We start from the raw sequence: 14610 nt of genomic DNA on the forward strand, positions 1-14610 counted from the left end.
ATCTCTCTAGCCCCCAAGTGACCTTTTACATCACATTTGGAAAGGAAGGTCTCATGGATTTTAATTTGACTAAAAAAAATAAAGGATTAAAAAATATCTCTCATGTCACAGAGCTACATAAAGCAATGTACATGTATTACCTATAATTGCCTGCTCTACTTAAAAAATTAGAATTACACTCATTTATTTAGTTACTTGCATACTGCATGTGGATAAATGCCTGCCATGGGGAGTTAGTTTTCTCCTTCTACCGTGTGACTCCCGGGGATGAAATCAGGTGGCCGGGCTCTGCCTGATGGACTGACATCTTTACTCCCTGAGCCCGGTTCATTTCTCACATTAGACTCTAGGTGGCTCGAGGTCCACCTCATGACTCTCTCCACACAGAAAGCTCCAGTGATTAACGGTTGGTTATCCAGGGGCTACATCATGGTTGAGCTGGTATGGGGCAGGATATGTGTACGGGTGGAACACAGCTGCCTGCCATTGAATAGTCCTTTCAGCACAAACACTCACGCAAACCAAGCCAACAAATCAATACAACAAACACGCAGACTTGTGTGTGTGGAGAACTATGTGAAGAGATGCTACACTGGGACAAGCAATGGCTTGAGCCAGAGACTGGCTTCTCAGAGGAACCCACTGTCCAGCCAGGATGACTTCCTTGGCAAGCTTTTCCTACCTTGGCCTCTGCCTTCACTTTGTGGGCTTTGAGATCTTGCAGGGTATGGTGATTTGCATAAGAGTGGCCCCCACACACTATAGATTTGAATGCTTGGTCACCAGGGAGTGGCACTATTTGCAAATATTGGCAGGTGTGGCCTTGTTGGAGGTGCCAAGAAACCTACAAGAAGAGCTTGTCTCCTCTGCTCTGAGCGTGGAGCACCTGCCACCTGTTTCCTGAGGGCTCTGTCACTGGGCTGGAGCTGGGGCTTGATGAAACCAGTGCAAACTCAGCCTTAGGTGACGGTGTTGCCAGAAGCCCGCTCGCTGCAGCGCCTCATTTCCGCTTTCGCAGACATCCTGGCTTCAGCAAAAGGTGGTGCAGAAAATGCTGCACGGATGTTGTCCTTTAGGTGCAGGTTTGCTGAGTGGGCAGGTGGTGCTGCTATCTGCTGGAGCAAGTTGCTAAGGTTGGAACCCAAACCAGAAAAATGGTAGGTAGGTGTGCCGTGGGGTAGAGACAAGAACAGCTGCAGCATGCAGGGGAGTGAGTCAGCGGAAAGAGCCTCCTTCCTCCCGGTGGCCCACGTCTCTGGCACTGAGCTCGTAAGGCCAGCCCACCTTCCCATCCTGCCCCTGCCTAAGGTTGACTGCCCAGATCCATCTAAGCATCACCGGGGCTGCTGTTTCTGTATGTCAGGGCAAATTCTGCCTTGCTCGCACTTTAGCTGCGTCAGTAGTTTTGTCTTGGGTGGTGTGGTGGTATGTGGGGGCTTTTCCTATCTGCCTTCTAGAGCAGGCCAGAGCTCAGTGCCTGTGGTTTTGAGTCTCCCCCTCTCTTCTTGTAAAATGAAGAAGTTGGTAAAATGCCGTTTCTTTGGTTACTAGATCTGACCCTGCTCTTTCCTATCAAGTAGGACTGGCAAGAGGGTGTAGGTTGGTGTCCGTGGTCGAAGAGTAATCACTGAGTTTCACTGGTGGTTCTACGAAAGCCAAGGCCGCTGGTTGGACTTGGGAAATCCGTTTCTGGATCAAGCCCTGGAGGCTAATGAAGGCGGTGGTGCTGATGCTAAAGTTCTGTTCCCCAATTGGTTCTTGCTTTGTCAATAAAGGAGGCCGGGACCAATCGCTGGGTAGAATGTTCAGGCAGACCTTCTGGGTTCCAGGAGGAAAAGGCAGGGACACAGAGAGAGGCTTTTCTACCATGCTTTGGAGGACGAAGAACACAGCAATCATGTAAGGTCTCAGGAGGTGGGGGAGGGGGCAGCTAGGGCCTGCAGCCTATGCTATAAGCGGGTGGACAAGGATGTTTGGTAGGGGCTAGATGGGACTAGCCACTAAGTTTAGGGCAGGTTGAAAGATGGAGATAATAAATTGGTAAGGGCATGCGATATCTGAGCCCAGCAATTGTGTCAAGAAGACAAACTGTGGAGGAATAAACTGTGTGTGTGTGTCTTTTATCCACGGATTCAAGGGTCTTGGGTGGGAGCTGGTAGTGTGGTCACCTCCCTGAGCAAAGGCCGGTAAACAAAAGGGAAACAGGGAGGGGCTTTGCTGACCCTGGCAAAGGTGGTAAACAGGCTAACCCAGACTGATAAAGAGGACAAGAAATTAGATGCCTTCCGGTGATCTCTTGTGTCAATCAAAACCTTCCCTGTGTGCCCCTGAAACTGCTTGTTGTTCTTCCAAGTTTAGTTGCTTTTCAGTCATGGAAAAGTCAACGTGGGGGTATTTAGGGTACTGGCTGGCACTGTTCCAATAGCCTCTGTTTTAGTGATGGAGTCTGTTGGTGTGAAGAACAGTCTCCTATACTTTTGGTTATAGTTTGTTGCAATGAAATCTTTAAACAACCCAAAAAAACCTGTCGTGCTGTTTTGTTGCACTGTGTCTTGGCCTCTGGTGGTTTTGAAGTGCACAGGCAGCTTGCTTCTGCACTTTCTTGCAGAAGTTTCCCTTCTCCCAACCCAGGCTCTCTCCCACAGCACGTGCACTGGGATGTGCAGGCAGCTTGCCTCTGAGCTTTTCCCCAGAAGTTCTGCTTGCCCCCCTGCAGCAAACACAGGGCTTCCTGCCCTCCCTGGCCACTCAAGGAGCCCTGGGTACCAGCTTGAGTGTGATGGATGACAGCCCCCCTTGCCCCTGTGACGTTGAGGCTAGCACTCTCTCTGATAATCAGGTTGGGCACTTCCCAGGTGCAGTTGGTGCCTGTCCTTGGTAAAAGGAGATTAGGGTCCCACGTTTAAATCATAGAAGGGAGGTGATCAGGGGTCACAGACAGTTATGGCTGGCCATAAAACTAGTTCCTGATAGCCCCATAAAGATAATCCTTCGGTCAGAAGCATCCCCCTCGCAGACACGCAATCCTGCCCTACCAAATGGTATCATGCCTGAATTATGACTCACCTCCCCTGCCTCCCCCATCACCCTAAGCATTCAAAGGATCTCTAACTATGCTGCATATAAGTGCCAAGCCTTCCAAGCTCGGTGTCCCACTCCTGCCCTGCTCTGTGGGAAGGTTTGCCAGTCGAGTCTGACTCGAAAATAAAAGACAAGAGTCGATTGCATCAGACTCTACAGTTCTTGAGCTCTCCTGGGTTTCCTGCAGAGCCGGGGCATAACAGTTTGAATAAAATGGCCCCCATAGGCCCATAGGGAGTGGCACTATTAGAAGGTGTGACCTTGTTGGAGGAGGTGTGTTGCTAGGGAGTAGGCTTTGAGGTCTCAAATGCTCAAGCCAGATCTAAAGTGACATTTACTTCCTGCTGCCTGCTGATCCTGATGTAGAAATCTCAGCTCCATCTCCAGCATCATATCTGCCTGGACGTTGTTATGTCCTCTGCCATGAAGATAACAGACTAACCTCAGAAACTGTAGGCTCAGAAATCAGCCAGCCCTGATTATGTTTTCCTTTATAAGAGTTGTTGTGGTCATGGTGTGTGGGAAGCCACATACGCCATTACAAGATGGCGCTGGTTACTGCTGGCCACCGCCCGTAAGTTTGGGTAAACAACCAATGTGCACATGTGCATAAGGGTTTCTCGCCAAGTCACAGCCCATCCCGGGGAATGTAAATGAGGTACTGAAAGCACAACCAATCAGGTATAGACATGCCACGCCTAGGCCTATATAAGCAGCGCCAGTTCTGGGGCTCAGGGTCTTTTCGCCTTTGCTATCAAGGTCTCCCAATAAATGTGTGCAGAAGAATCCTGTTGTGGCATCTTCCTTGCTGGTGAATCGGGCGTCCACAACGGTGTCTCTTCACAGGGATAGAAACCCTGACTAAGACTGCCTCCTATTATCAATAATACCACCTAGGAATTTTCATGAAAAGATCAAAGCCTAGTCCACACCTAGTTGGGAACGAGGCTCAGGGATCTGTGTTGTTAATGTTCTTTGGGGGCTTTGCTAAAGAACTCTGACTTGCAGCCTGTATTATTAGATTAGATCACTCTGCTCTCCTTCCCGGTCCATGTGCCACCTTATTGCCTCTGTAATTTGATTGTAAGTTTCTGGAAGGTAACATACAACATATGACATTTATGTGATATTTAGTGTGTATTCATGTCACCCACCTCTGAGGTTTAAATAGCAAGTTATTGGTGAGGTGACGTACACCTATAATGCTAGCACTCTGGCTGCTGAGGTAGAAGGATCAGGAATTCAGAGCCAGCTTAGGATTACACTACACAGCAAGACCTTATCTAAAAAAGAACAAAACCCAAAAACTTAGAATAAAAAACCCAAGCCAAATTCTTGCATTGGCAAGTCCAAGGTTTGACACAACCCTGGAGATTTGGGGATAGCTGGGTGACTGCTGGTCCTGGGAAAACACGGTAAGGGGAGGAGAGGCCAGGCTGGATTATCCTAGATGCCTTTGTAACATCCTCTTGTTTCTGGGAAGCATCGGGTATTCAGGACTCTTTTCCCTAGAAGTGTTTACCAGAGGAATTTTGGTACCAGTCAAAAGGTCTATAAGGACCATAGTAGTCTAGAAGTAGCATGGGGGAGGGTGGACTGAGGGCCGTGGATGCAGGTCACTGGAGTGCCTAACATGGTAACAAGTGTGACTTGTCTTGTCTCTCACATTTAGAACTATTTGGTTAAGTGGTTGCCCGGAGACCCAACCAAACCCAAAGGAGAGGAAGACAGGAAGATGGGGGAGGCCTCTGACAACCCCCAGGCCATGGGGAAATTAAAAGGGCTGCTAAATGCTCCGGCTCTTGCTGATAGAATATGAAATTGCAGAATGATGTCTCCTCTGATTACGGCACAGAGAGTCCTAGAAGTCACATTTAGCTGGATGACTTGTGCAGGTAATGACAGGAGGTGAGGGGCAACAGGGGTGGCAGGGATGGAGGAAGCAGTAGTAGAGAGTGACAAAACAGGAACTGGAGTCTCCAAAGAACCCAGAGGTAACGATACAGTGCAAGATGAGAGCTGGCTTTGGGGCAGAGGCAAGAGGGGTTTCCAGGATTGTGGGTGCAGACCCAGTGAAATGCTCTGGCTTCTTTAACCTAGATCTTCCTAGATAGGAGTAATATTCCTATCTCTGGCCATCTCTCAGAGCAATGGGATGGGTGCAACAGATGACAGTGAGGAACTGGAAGCCTCAAGATTTAGATGAGCAAGATTTAGGGAAATTTGTGGAAGGCTCCCATACTGTAGTGGTTTGAATATGCTTGGCCCAGGGAGTGGCACTATTTGGAGGTGTGGCCTTGGAGAAGGTGTGTCACTGTGGGTGTGGGCTTTAAGACACTCATCCTAGCTGTCTACAAGTCAGTATTCTCTTAACAACCTTCAGATGAAGATGTAGACCTCTAAGCTCCTTCTGCACCATACCTGCCTAGATGCTGCCATGTTCCCACCTTGATACTGGACTGAACCTCTGACCCCGTGAGCCAGCCCCAATTAAATGCTGTCCTTATGAGAGTTGCCTTGGTCATGGTGTCTGTTCACAGCAGTAAACCCTAACTAAGACATGTACCTTGCCTCTCCGTGAACCTTCACCAAACATCATGAAACGGTTTTGTTGAGCTTCAGGAGTTGTTCATATACTCTGGTTACAATGTAGGTTGTCCTTCAGATAACACTGGCGCCACACCTGAGGTCTTTCCCAAAGGAATAATAAGACCCTGATCTATATTGTCCTATAATACCCTTTACAGCTGAACACAGCAAATAAGAAATGGAGACTTGATTACTCTGGCTAAAAGGATTCTGGTTTTTCTGTCCTAACAAGCTCAAGCTTTCTGCAACATATAGACTGAAGCTGCAGCCAAATCACGTGTCCTGAAATGTCCCATGTGGGTTTTTCCTCACTGGGTCTGCACCCACAATCCTGGAAGAATTTCAAGGGTATATAACAGTGGTAGAAACAGAAAGAGGCCTGTGGTGACTCGTAAGTTGCTTAAGCTTATGGGGGAACTCACTCAGTTTCTGCCACGGAAGCCTTTGCATGTCATTGGAAGGAGGTGGTGGGAGCTATGTAAGATGGAGCCTGGTAGGAAGACATTTGCTTCCTCTTTCTGCCTTTATGTGCTTCCTAGACATCACAATGCTATACCTTTCTGCTGTGATGCTTTGCCTTAAGGATCTCCTTGAGTTGTTCCAAGTCAGAACAATGGGAGAGCAAGTCACATTTAGTTGCCTCCATTCCCTCCTGGGGTTATCTCCATCTTCTGGGACTCAACTCCTCAGGTCCAAATTTCTTCCTCCTGCCTTGTTCCACCTTACAAGTTGAATCTTCATTCCTTAGCTAGTGGTGCTATTTTGAAAGACTGTAGAACTGGTAGGAGGTGGGGGTGTAGCTGATAGAACAAGCTCACTAGGGGTTCTTGCTGATTTGAACTGTGCTGCTCCGTTCTACGTTCTACGTCATGATGGCTTGAGCCCTCTGAAGCTGTGGGCCAAGATAGATCCTTCCTTCTGTAAGTGTTTCTGTCAGATATTGGCAGAGCAATGCAAGAGTGATCTGCCCATTAGCAAGTTGCTCTGTAGACAGCCACTTTGTTCTGGCTACTCTGCCTCTGCTTGTGAGAACACTTCTGGGAAACCGGATGAGTTGCTGAGACTGGAAGAGCATCCCCTGGTCATGAATACAAAGAATAAGCAAAGAAGAGGCCTATGAAATTCCATTTCTCTAAAATCACACACACACACACACACACACACACACGAGTGTGCATATATGTATTCTGTATATATGCCAGTGGTGTGTGTGTAGGTCAAAGGACAATTTGTGGAAATTGGATTTTCCTTCTACCATGAGGCTCAAACTCAGGTCTCCAGGCTTGACTGCAAGAGCTTTTATGCACCAAGCCGTCTTATAGGCCCAGTTCCAGCTTTCTTACCCACAAGGTCCATCAACATAAAAAGTTCTGAAGTCCAGGAAGTTCACAAAAAACAAGAACAAACCGTACGCTTCAATAATATGGAACATATTAAATTGATTTTTGAACTTTTTGGTTAAGAGGATGTGCACACAGTTCTGGTGGTGGTTATTAGCTTTGTCCTCTGATTTATTCACAACTTTTTACTCATCTGATGCCCTGATGATTCATCTGCCATTCATATAATCCATGGTGCTTCTGAAAAATTTCCTGTTATTGTACACTTACTGTGTTTTATTCTTAACTAACAGCATCCTTGGCATTGGAAATAAAAACTTTGAAATGATCATATGGGACTCCACTTGGCATCTCAGAGCCACTTAGTTACTTAGCTTGGCTTTGGAAGGGCCTTACAGACAGGAAAGCTTTGTTCCAGCTTAGATATGTATTAACAAGCAATTTGAGACAAAACAGAGCAGCTACAAGAACATAGATAACAAAAAAGACCTACCCCAAACCCTAATCAAGCCCCCACTGTAACGCAGCTGTCATTACAACATCTTCCAAACTAGTTGGGTTTTGCACATATCCACACAGTAGACTCTGACCCGTCAGACTTGAAAACTACTTCTTGATATTTAAATATATGATTATGTTACTTTTCAGTTACAATGATGCCAGCAAAGTACAAAGCCTCCCCTGCCCACACCTCTGCCAGTGGGGTCTCACCTATTCACCGGGCTGGCCTTGAACTCTTCAACTTCCAACCACAGCCTCCAAATTGCAGGAATACAACATCATGCCTAGACGTTTTCTACAACTTCAGTGTCATTGAAACTAGTTTAATGATGTAAGGTGTAGTTCTATTCCATGGTTAAACACAGATACTAACTGCTGTTGGGTAGTGTATAAGTGACTGAATCTTCCTTTAAAAAAACCATATTCATTCCAGAGCTCCCCACCCCAAACTTCCCTACCTAGACAGGCTTTCTTTATGTAGCCCCAATTGTCCTGGAACTTGCTCTGTAGATCGGGCTGGCCTTGAACCGCCTCTGCCTCCAGAGTGCTGCGATTAAAAGCATGCACTATACTTTCTAGCCCCAGTACTTTCAAAGGAACTTGTGACGCTTAGGTCAATGAAGCAAAACTGCAGCTGTTCCGGAGAGGCAACCCTCTGTATAATCACATAGATCCTCCCGTTATTTTTATTGGGCTTGTGGGCTATAGCCAGAGTTCAGGCCTCAACTGAACACTAGAGGGTACTCCTGACTGCAGAATAGTTTTGCCCTTTCTTTTCTTTCTCTTTTTCTTTTTTCCTTTTTCCCTAGCATTGTCTCAGGGAAACTGAAGGCCGCACCAGTAGAGTCCCTGGCAGGATGCTCCCGGAGGCTCTGAAATGCAAAGAGATGCTGATGTGTACCCAGCTGGAGAGAGACTCCTGCCTTTCCCTTTGCTTCTGGGAATGCACTGCTCGGGTGTTTTCAAGAACATAGATAGCAAAGGTGCATCCATTGGAGGAGATGCTGATGCTGAAATAAAAACAAATGAAACCCCAGGCAGCCCTCTGAGAAGAATCTGGGCGGTACACCCTCTAGGATTGCTCAGCTCCCGCCCTTGATATTTGGTGATCTTTGCATCAGTTTGGATTGTAATGGGGACTAGCTCCTGAGGGGACCAATTGAAGCTTGGCATGGCAAGCAGGAATAAACACAGAGGCTCTCCCTGAGGTAGGGATGGAAAGAGAAAGAGCCGGAAACATCCCGGGTTCCCCTGGAGCCAGGACTGATCATCCTACAGGAAGCAAGGAAGCCACGTGGCTCTCTTAAAAAAAACCCGATTAGAGCAATGTTTGTCCCAAATCTAGGTAGCCTGCTTCTCAGAGGAGCTCAGAAGTCGTGATCTCATTAGCCCTGAAGGCAGCTCTGTGAAGAGAGCTCTCTTGGTGACACCTTGTTTCCTGACAGGAAATCAAATCCCCCAAAAGTGAAGGCGGGGAGGCAGAGCCACGCGTGGTCTTATGTAACAAGCTGTGTGGCGTTCTTACCAGGCTGTCTGTGGCTTCAGAGAGGCTCTGAGCGCCACATGCTTTAACCCCTATGGCCTCCAAAGTCTAAAACCTTTTCAGTGCTGTCTGCCAATTTCTCTGGGTTCTATTCTCAAACACAACGAGGACAGCTCCTTTATAAAAATCTCACCGAAGCTGCTAAATCACCCTTTCCTCGACAAGCCACGGTCTGAAGTAAACTTCCTGCCTGCGTCTTTTCAACAGCAGGAAATAGGGTTCTTTTTAACAGAAAAAGATTTCAAAGAATGCTAGAAATCTAGCAGTTGATGTGAACTTTGGTTTGGGCAAAAATAGGACGATTACACTGAAAAACTTTACAAGCAAAAGTTATTAGAGACCACTAGACGTAAACTTGCAACTATCCAAAGCAAGTATTTCTAATATATGCACAGAGAAATGTCTAGATGTATGGTGATCTTTATGAAACTGACGCCCGTAGACTCATAGGGAGGGGCACTATGAGAAGGCGTGGCCTTGCTGGAGGAGGCGTGGCCTTGCTGGAGGAAGTGTGTCACTAGGAGTGGGCTTGAGGTCTCAGAGGCTAAAGCCCAGGCCCAGTGTTGTGCTCTCTTCCTGCTGCCTGAGGATCTGGATGAGAACTCTCAGCCACCTCTCCAGCACCATGTCTGCCTGCATGCCACCATGCCTCCCGCCATGATGACAACAGACTAAAACTCTGAACTGTAAGCCAGTCACCAATGAAATGTTTTCCCTTGTAAAAGTTGCCATGGTCATGGTGTCTCTATGTAGCAACAGAAATCCTTAATAAGATAAGCAGTAACCCCAGGAAGCTCATGGTATTTGTCTGGAGGATAGAGGAAATCTGTTTTTATTTTCCTCTCCATCTTTCTTTAACATTTTCTTTTTACAATAAGTGAAATAGGAGTTTCGATAACAGAGAAAAAGAACTTTATTAATTTCTTACCTTTTTTTTTTTTTTGGTTTTTTTGAGACAGGGTTTCTCTGTGTAGTCGTGGCTGTCCTGGAACTCNGAGACAGGGTTTCTCTGTGTAGTCGTGGCTGTCCTGGAACTCACTCTGTAGCCCAGGCTGGCCTCGAACTCAGAAATCCGCCTGCCTCTGCCTCCCGAGTGCTGGGATTAAAGGCGTGCGCCACCACGCCCGGCTCTAATTTCTTACCTTTCCTGTGTCCTTACATTGACCAGCTCCTTAGCAAGTCCATGTCATCTTCTGCCTCCACATCTTTACCAATATGTGAGTCATTCTGAGTCATGAGTGATCAACTGCTTCTATGTTTTAGCGCCCCTGCCCCCAAAGTGTAGGTATCAGAGGAGATCTTGAATAAGTAAAGCCCGGAGTGAATGTTTATTTTGACATGGGCATGGCTTGTTGGGGACTCCAATCCCAAACTGGCCTGTGGGAAATTGGCAAAGCTGATGGCCCAGACTCAGGAGGAACCTCAAAGCTCTCCTTGGGAGTCCCACTATGAGTGTGCAGAGACTAGCAATGGTGGCTTCCTGCTCCTGCATGTTTATCGATTGTTATTGTTGCCTACAGAGATCTACTGCTGGGTCCGGCTAACCCCTCTTCCTGGTGCATATAATAAACATGAGGTTCTGGGTAGGAGCAGTTAGAAAACTCAACCTGGTCTCAACTTGAGTATATGTGTGTGCATGCCTGTGTGTGCGTGCATGTGTGCATGTTTGTGCGCGCGCGTGCGTGAGTCCATCGTCTGTCAGTCTGTCTGTCTGTCTGTCTGTCTGTCTGTCTTTTCTCCATTCCCTCTGCCTCTAGCCATGGTCCCAGGACCCAAGCTGCACGGGTCACACACGGCACCAGCCCTCTCTGCCTTCCTCACTATTCCCAAGACATTTCCAGGCAGGTGTTCATCAGGACCTCAGTTTTATCCCATGATGTCCAAAATGGAACAAATATTTTTTATGTACCTGTCTTGTTTCCGTGTCCCCCCCCACCCCCCTATACAAATACCGTTCTCATTTTAAAAACTTATAATAATGATATTACCTAGGGGCATCGGCTGCTTCTGCATCATGATGAGCAGAAAACTCGACAGAAGCAACGTAAGGGAGGGAGGGTGATGGTTTCTGAGGGTTTCAGCCTATCATGTCGGAGAAGACTTGGTGGAGCCATGCCAGTAGGTGTGCTCATGGCATGGTGGATCAGGAAGCAGGGAATTCAACAGGAACTAGGGGCCAGATGTCACTGTCAAAGGCCTTGCATTAATGACTTACTTCTTCCAGGTAGGCCCCACAGTTCCTTCTTCAGTGTAAGGCTCTCAACTGAGCTCTCTGGCTCTCCACAGTCTCATAAAGTAGCACACATACTTAAAGCCCAAGACTCTGAGGCACATTTCAGAGGCAGGCTGTACCCCTTGCTTCCAGTCTTGGGCTTGGAATAGAAAGTCCAGTCAGACATCTCTTTCTTTCTGGCTTTGTTCCCCATCCACTTCATTGCTGAGTCATCTGAACTTGAGCTTAGTCACTTCTCTTTCGTCTACCCTTCCCTCCCTTTCCCCCACACCACTCTTGGAGGTTGGAAGTTTCCTGTCTGATGTGTGGGTGATGCCAACGGTATCAGAACAGCTTTGCTGCCCTCTGATCCTCCCCCAATCCCATACATACAGTCAATAGGCTAGAGGACCACAGCCAGTTCTGAGTAGGTTTCTACTCTGAGTTGGCTTCTACTTTGGGCTCCTGGTGATCTACATGAAGTGGAAACTTAAGGGTTCTTTGGAAAGTCAGTTGTGTTGGAAGGTGTTTTCCTGTAGTGGACACTGGAGTGAAAGGCTAAGGCAGACTGGAGAAGGAACATTGAGCTGAAGCAGACACAGGAGAGAGGATGTTCTGCTAAAGCAGGCCTGTGAAAGGACATTCAATGAAAGATTCTTTGCTAATGACACCCATGTATTGGTCTGCCTTACACTGCATAGTTGAGCTGCATTTGTCAGGACACCATAGAGAGAAACACACCAATATGGTGGTACGCTGTGGCTTCTTGCCGCTTCTGTAGACTTGGGCTGATTGGCACAGTGATGTCAGCTGAGACAGCCACATGTGCTTGCTGAGGCAAGACTGTGGAGGACACGTGATGTTTGGAGGGTATAAATAGAATGCAAGCTTGGCTCGCTTATTGTTTGTGAGTGGATTTAGCTGCTCCTGCTAACCTATGAACTGAACTGCCGATTTCCAGACAACACAGATGGGAGTTGTTCCAAAGAACCTTTCTAAACAGATCCACTCCCCCCACACCATATCCAATCTTTCTCGCTACCTCTGGTGAGTGGTGGGCTGAAAAGTGTTTAATAAAACTAAAAATCGGTTTTGAAAAAAATTAAAGTTACATCTACCAAAACCAATCCAGGTGTTCTTAGGCTTGGGTAGGTTTAATGATCCCTTCTAATTTTGTTTCCCATCATCCTCCAATCTAGGCCCAGGCAGTCTAGGCAGGGTGTATCTGCAGCTGTGCTTTGGTGCTTACTTGTATCATCTAGGGAATTAAGCTCCTGAAGGGAGGGGGTTGGACATGTTGAATTCCTTCTATCATCATTTACATGTCCACTGCGTTTTGAGCCAACTCTAGCTTGTTCATGACCCTGTAAACATTTGACACTCAGGATGAACGTCAGCATTTTGAGCTCAACAGGCTTTTTGTCTGGGAAGGGCATTGGAAATGAGCAGTTGATGCTGGATACAGAGGGAGCTGCTTCCCTTTGGGATGGAAGAGGTTCTTCCACTACGGAGGGTCAAGAGTAGAAGGATCTATGTGATAGATGGAAGTGACTTAGGCAGGGGAATGGGGCTCCCAAGAGGAAATTACTATAAAGACAAGCAAGCATGAGCCCCAATGGCCCCTAGCTTCAGGCCTAGAAGTGTAAAGGGGAAATAACAGTGGTTCAGGAAGCCAATCTGATCTGGGAAGGCTGGCATGGGCAGAGATGGTGATTCTGGTTGTGTGAGTATGAGTTTCAAGAGAGGTAACATTTGACAGCATAGGCAGGCAGATTTGCTATGCTCTACCCTATGCAAAGGTGGACATTTTATTTTATTTACTCTGTGTGTGTGTTTGTGTGTGCATGGTATATGTGCATGTGTGTGTGGTGTATTTGTGTATGGTATATGTACACATGTGTGTGTGCATGGTGCATTTGTGCATCTGTGTGTGTATGGTGTATGAGTATGAGTGTGTATAGTGTATTTGTGTATGGTATATATACCTGTGTATGCTATGGTGTGTGTATGGTATATGTGTACATGTGTGTATGTTATTATGTGTATGTATGCATATGGTGTATTTGTGTATAGTGTATGTGTGTATGGTGTATTTGTGTGTGGTATATGTGCATGTGTGTGTATGGTATATTTGTATATGGTATATGTATATATGTGTATATGGTATATTTGTGTATGGTATATGTACATGTGTGTGTATGGTGTATTTGTGTATGGTATATGTGCACATGTGTGTGTATGGCATATGTGCATGTGTGTATGGTACATTTGTGTATGGTGTATGTGCATGTGTGTGTGTCTCTGTGTGTGTATGTGTACTGAAGCAGGGGCCAGAAGAGGTTGTTGGGTATCCTGTCCTATCACTCTCCACTTCATTCCTTTGAGACAGAGCATTTCAGTGGACCCAGAGATAGTTTGGTAGCCAGATCTTCCTGTCTCCATGCCCACAGTGCTGGTGTTATAGGCATACATACAGCCGCCACCCCCTGACTTTTTGTATGGACATATCCTCATGCTCGTGAATCACGGGCTCTTACACTGAGCCATCTCTGTCGTGCCACCAGATGTAATTTCCTATTTCATCTCACAGCACCATAAAGATAGAAGACTAGCTACAGGGGATTCTCTGTACAACTCATACTAAAGCCATTGGCTGGAGAGTCTGGCATCTTGGACTGAAGGTAAGTGTCTGCTCTGTTGTCAACCTTCCTGAAGGTTCTAGGGAGAGGAATTTGAGGACAAGGAAGCTCATGAAGTTTGGGATACTGCTTACACAGAATGGCTTTCTCGAAAGACCATGAGCTCTGTTGAGTGTAGAGATATGCCTAACTTTTAACCCATAAAACCCAGTTTTTGAGTCTTAATGGGAACAACCACAAATGTATGCATGAGTATCTAGTTTGTTCAACAAACATTACAATGCAGGTAACCTTTATTTTAGAATCTATGTTGTGTTAGTATAGTCTGCCACCACACTGGGTGTTTGCAGGTGTCTTGTTACATGGTGTCAGTTGGCGATCTGGTTCTACTGAGTCAGAACTTCAGGGCAGAGGAGGTCCCATGGTATTCCTAAGCACCTGGATGGTTTCTATTGCTGGACCTTGTTTCCTTCCTGGCTGACTCTAGCTACATCCCTTGGATTCCAGCTAAGTTTCCTCTTAACATCTCTGGCTCATTGGTGTAGCTTGTCAGCATCTTTTTGATCACTCTCTGTCATTCATTATACTAGCTATTTGCTCTCAGTTTTTTTGTATTGTGTGTGCTAATTAGATAAGCACACCTTCTCTTGGAAAAACATGGGGAGACATCAAAGGGTTAGGATCGAAATGGATTCATCAATTAAC

This window comes from Mus caroli, chromosome 8 (genome assembly GCF_900094665.2).
Source record: "Mus caroli chromosome 8, CAROLI_EIJ_v1.1, whole genome shotgun sequence".
Classification (NCBI taxonomy): Eukaryota; Metazoa; Chordata; class Mammalia; order Rodentia; family Muridae; genus Mus; species Mus caroli.